Here is a 5,605-nt window from a genome sequence, read left to right as displayed (position 1 = left end):
CCTCTTCCAATAGCCCTTTCTCACCTACTATTACCAACTAACATCAATTCAAAATGCTAAATTAAATTTCTAAATCTTCTTGATCAAAATTTTCATTGATATCTATGTTCTGAAGCCTTCTTTATGCCACATAGCCTTGATTTCTATCTATATGTGTATAATTATATGTGTGTGTCTGACTCTCTGTCTCTCTGTATTTTTGTATGTATTTCCCTTTATATAGATATGTACAGAGTTAAATACAAAAGAGTAAATAATTTTATTAGAAATCTCATTTTACAATGTTGGCTTATATGGAATTATTAGTTCATTTATTCAATATCTACTAAATATATATGGTGTGATTGTAAGTAAATTTGTTGCAACTCTGTGGGTTTGGTCCCAGGTTTTGGCACCAAAATGTGAGTTTTGCAACTCTGGGGAAAGGTGTCCTGACTACTTGGGAGTCAGGCAACATCTTGAGCTGCTTAGGAGAGCTCCGATGGCTGGAGCTGCAAAGAGACAGCTCAGTTTTTGTGGGTGAGATATCCCAGCCCCCTCAAACTGCTCTGGACAGCTCATCCCTGGAAGGGAAATTTTTCTGACTGCTCAGGAGAGTCAAGACTGGAACTGCTTCATCAGGGAAGGGTATCCTGACTGTTTAGGAAAGTCAGGTTATACCTGGTGTGATGGGGGATGGTCTCTTCACAAGATATAGCAATCCTGCTCCTTTCCTGGAGAGCCACTACAGCTGAGCTTTGCTCAGACTCCACTTAAGGGGGTCCTATCAGAGTTCTGCTTCTCTGGGCTAAGATGTTGCTTCTTTTGCTTCGCTTTGCAAAAGGGAAACCCCTCAGAAATGTAGCAATCTCCTCCAGCTCTTTAAAGTATTACTTTTTCAGCTCTCTCTTGCTCTGTCCACTGAGGGACATCTCAGCAAGTATCTTCCCTATGCCAGTGAATGAATATCTTCCTACCCAAAACTCTTTTGAGAAAGACATTTATTTTGGCAAAGAGGAGTCCAGGAGAGTAGCTGCCTCTACCAGGGTGGAGAGAACAGCCCACAACTGATGAGGCAAGGTCGTTTATATAGGATGTCTTGGAGGTGGCGTCAACCAGTGATTGGTTAGTTTTTACTGCCCAGGGATTGGCCAGTTTTGTGGGCTAGGAACAGAGTTGGCACTGATTTCAGAGCCAAACTGTATTTCTTCCACTGGCCTTACTTGGCTTTTTGGCACTAATTCTAAGGCCAGGGCACATTTCTTTCAATGATTCTGATTCTAGAGACCAAGAGTGTTTCTTTGGTACTGGTTTCAGAGTCAGGGCATGTTTCCTTGCTCCTGAGTTTGGGTATAAAATGTTTATTTCTCTGGCTCAGGTCCCAAACCCAGGCTGTATTTCTTTTGCTGATCCTGGGCTCCAGGGCCAGGGTGCTACTGTCCTGATCTATGATTGGTTGGTTTCACAAGTCAGTTGGCCAGGGGCAGAGATGGCTCTGATTTGAGCCAAGTTGTGTTTTTTTTTCCACTGGCCTTATATGAGCCATCTTCTACAAGAGCATGAACACACTTACCTGCTGAGCCATCTCCCCACCCTCTAAACTGGAGGCCCTGAGCTATCCATCTGTCCAGTTCCTTTCCCTCCTTTTACAGTTTAGACATTCAGTGTCTGCCATACTTAAGCAAATATATGTATTACCATATTTAAGCAAATATATATATATACATATGTATATATAAAACTATACTTAAGCAAACACACACACATATATATGTATATATATATGTATATATACATACACACACGTTTTATTTTGTGTATAAATTTATGATCAGAGAATTCGTGTCAGTAGTTAAGATGAGGGTAAGGGAAAATCAGGACGGCTTGGTAAACTAGACGATGAAACTAACACAACTTCTAAACTTATTGTCATTCAATAAACTCTGACAAGCTTGTTTTTCTGTTTTTGACATAGGGAATTCACTGTAAAATGCCTGGTTAATTCCATAAGAAAGACTTCAGTGATGGTTAATGTAACTTGCAAAAACATTAAATTAAAAAAACATTTTATAAAAGTGCAAAATTCGTTATTTGACATTCCATTCTGTTTTAGTTGATTTAATTTTTTTCACTTATGGAAAATATTTCAGAGCCACAGGCTCATATTTGCATACCACATGCAAAGAGACCTTGAAAACCAGAGTTAACAGGAAGAAAAGGCTTTAATGGATATTCAATAAGGTTAAAATTTCCTTGTGAAATGTGTTAAGTAGGATGTGTGAAAACAAGTTAGACCAGAGAGGGAGAAAGCCATCCAGATGTCCTTGAGTGCAGAAAAATGACACATTAGCTCCCAAAGCTGATGCTTAAGATATTTCAGGCTTAAGGAGATTAAGTAAGAATAAGATAAAATCAAAATAAAGATACTCAGAATCTACTGATGGAACATACTATAAAGCAAAAAGAGAGGTTTAATTTTAGAATTAGTACTAACAATAACTAATGGAATGTGATTAATGGGACAACATTTATGTTTTATTATAATTTAGCAAATAGCTGATAGACTCGTGCTAACTGGAAGATTCTACATTTCTCAAGAGTAATTAAAGACTGATTAAAAAGACTATTTATTTTCAAATTTCTGAAGCTGTGACCTTGATATAGATTTCACAGAGGAGTAGAGAACATAGAGATGGACCCTTATGGGCTTGTGCACACCGTATATAACTCTTCAAATTTCAGCCAAAGGTAGTCAGAAGTCATAAACAAGGTACTGAGGTGGTGCTTCTATGTTTTAAAATATTCTTCTAGCTCCAGAGTAATGTGCTCATGGTACTGGAGGAAGCTGATTCAATAGCAATAAAAAGCAAGAATGAGGTGAAATTTATACAATATCCGTAGATCATTATCTCAGGAGGAGAAGGGAGAAAGCATGGCATCTTTTCCATATGGTCCAGCCTTGGAAATAAAATGTTGGCTTTACAGCTATGCCTGTAAGATGAGTTCAGAACCCAATGGAACTCCAAGAGGGAGTCCATGTTCTCACCACCTATATGGGTAGGAACTGAAGATTGCATAGCCCAGAGACCTATTACTCTATTTTGAAAAACACTCAGATAGGATTAAGAAGAGTCAAATTTGCCAGAGATACACATGGCTGGTCAATTCAGTCATGGCAAGAAATGGGATTTCTCATTTCCCTGCCTAGAGTTCTGCCACTGTGAAAAAAATTTCTTAATATTTAGCATGCGCAGCTCACATGTGGTACCAAAAGGAGCCTCTGATCTCCCTAAATATAATTTACTCTGGATTTTGCCAAGTCTAAGTGATTACATAGAAAAAAAGGAGCCTCAGTTCTCAGCATGGGGAACTAGGGACCTAGAGACCAGAAATTTAAAGTGTGTCAAGCTGTAGCATCTTGCAGTTTCATTCAGACAGAGACTTGTTATGAAAAATTCCCTCCAATGCCACCCCCTTTCAGACATCTGTGTGATTTCTCAATAAATTCGGTACAGAGCTGGGCAGCTGTTTGCTCAGGTGGGTTGTAGCATGACTCAGGTACTAAGACAGAGAACAGTAAAGACATGGAGCAGGGAATAAGAAGCAACCTGTCCATCTTTTCTGAGAGCCCCATCATCAAGTGCTGCTGTCTGTAAGATCCTTGCCAATTACAGATTTCCATGCACAGCATCTTCTCACCACCTGGTGATAGGGAAGTGTTAAATAAACTGATGGAAATATATCATTTACATCTATCACTGGTATTATGGCTGGTTTTCTTAATATATTAGGGAAATTGCCCATACTACACCTGTCACAGGTGAAAAATCTGCATATGCATGCATAATTCATGAATTTGTAATCCCAAGGAGAGAATTGAAAACTCTTCCTATTGCTTAGATGCCAGCTTTATAGCAACAGCTCAGATATAATTGAAGACACAGGGAAAGGTACTCATTGGAAAGAACTTTTACATTTGAACCATGTCCAGCACTCCTTGCACTGACTGAAGCTTCTTGCTTTCAACCCTGCCCTTCTTCCCCAACTCACATCAATAGTTCATCAGAGCAAGTATATTATTTGAGTTTAACAGATATGAGGAAACTTGAATGAATGGATGGAAGTTGGTAAGTATAAGAGTAGAGTGAACATTCTCCCATGGTTTCTGGATACTTTGTAGGTACAAAACAATGATAACACTTTCAAACACATGTGTTTCCAAATCTCGGGGATGTCACCTTGCTGCTAGACTTTTACTTGTGATGTGCTTGGGTCTCAAAGGTTCTACTTTAACCTTTGTACACACTTTCTTTCCTTCCTCCCTTCCTCCCTCCCTTCCTTCCTTCCTCTCTCTTACTTTCTTTCTTCTTTGTGTCTTCCATATTATTCATCTCAATCCCATCCATCTTCCTATCCCTTTGTATCTGCCTTCTGCCCTTGCAACCTCCCCACCCTCCAAAAAATAAAATAAATTTTAAAAGAACAGAAAAGAAAAAAGAAAAGAAAAACCTCTTCATGGAAGCTGTTGTGTGGCACAGTGAGTCACACAATACTTTTTGGTCTGTATACATTTACTTGCAAATGCTCATTTCAAAGAGTCATTGGTCTGGTTCGAGGCCTCTGGTTTTTGCTACACCATTGATACTGGGCTCTCCTTGGGAGTCCTCTCTGACATCTTATTGTTGTCCTGTGTCTTAGAGATCAGCTTTGGATGTGCAGAACATACCTCTATATGTGCTCCAACAGATCATAGATGGGGTAGATGTTGGGGTAGATTAACTCATATCCCTGATTTTGGGCCTGAGTAATTATAGGGTTTGTCAGCCAGCCCATCAGTTCTCCCCTGTCTTCACCACTCAGGTGAGAGCTCCAGATTTTCCCCAGCTATTTCATCCTATGCAGCAAGGAGCAAGATGTGGGGCCAGTTCTCCCGCTTTCATGGTCAGCTCACCCATACCTATACCACCAGGGATAACTATACTGTGTTTGTTGACCAGGTACGATGTGGGGGTCACTCTCCTGAGTGCTGCAGCTAGTGGGGAACAGGGACAGCTCTTCCAAACTTATGATCTCACGGCCAGGTTTCTCAATCATTATAGGCAGTAAAGGGGGCATATGTCCCTCACCCATGCTGCTGCATGACAGATGAGTAGGGGGGCCAGCAGTCCCATGCTCATGCCCTCAGGCCAGCTTACCTGTGCCCCCCCAAACAGGGTTTGCTCTACTGTGCTGGCCAGGTGAGGTGCAGGGCCTGCTCTCCCGAGTGTTACAGCTGGTGAGGGGCAGGGACAGCTCTCCCACACTCATGACCCCAGGACCTTCTCTTATACCTGTCACAGGTGGCAAGGGGTTGGGGGAGGGTATCTTTCCCTCACCCATGCCACCACATGCCAGATTAGGGGGGTAAAACCCACTCTTCCACTCTCACACCCTCAGGGCAGCTCTCCCACACCCCTGCAAACAGAGTAAGCTCTGTTGTGCTGCCCAGCAGAAGTGTAGGACCAGCTCTCCGGAGTTCTGCAGCTTGTTACAGGCACGGCTAGTTCTCCTTAGTGTTGCAGCCAGTGAGGGGTGGGGCCAACTGTGTGCAGCCCTATCCTTTTGACTTGCAGTGGTATCAAGAGCC

The sequence above is a fragment of the Peromyscus leucopus genome, chromosome 20 (genome assembly GCF_004664715.2).
Source record: "Peromyscus leucopus breed LL Stock chromosome 20, UCI_PerLeu_2.1, whole genome shotgun sequence".
NCBI classification, from domain to species: Eukaryota; Metazoa; Chordata; class Mammalia; order Rodentia; family Cricetidae; genus Peromyscus; species Peromyscus leucopus.
This window is presented reverse-complemented; position numbering follows the sequence as displayed.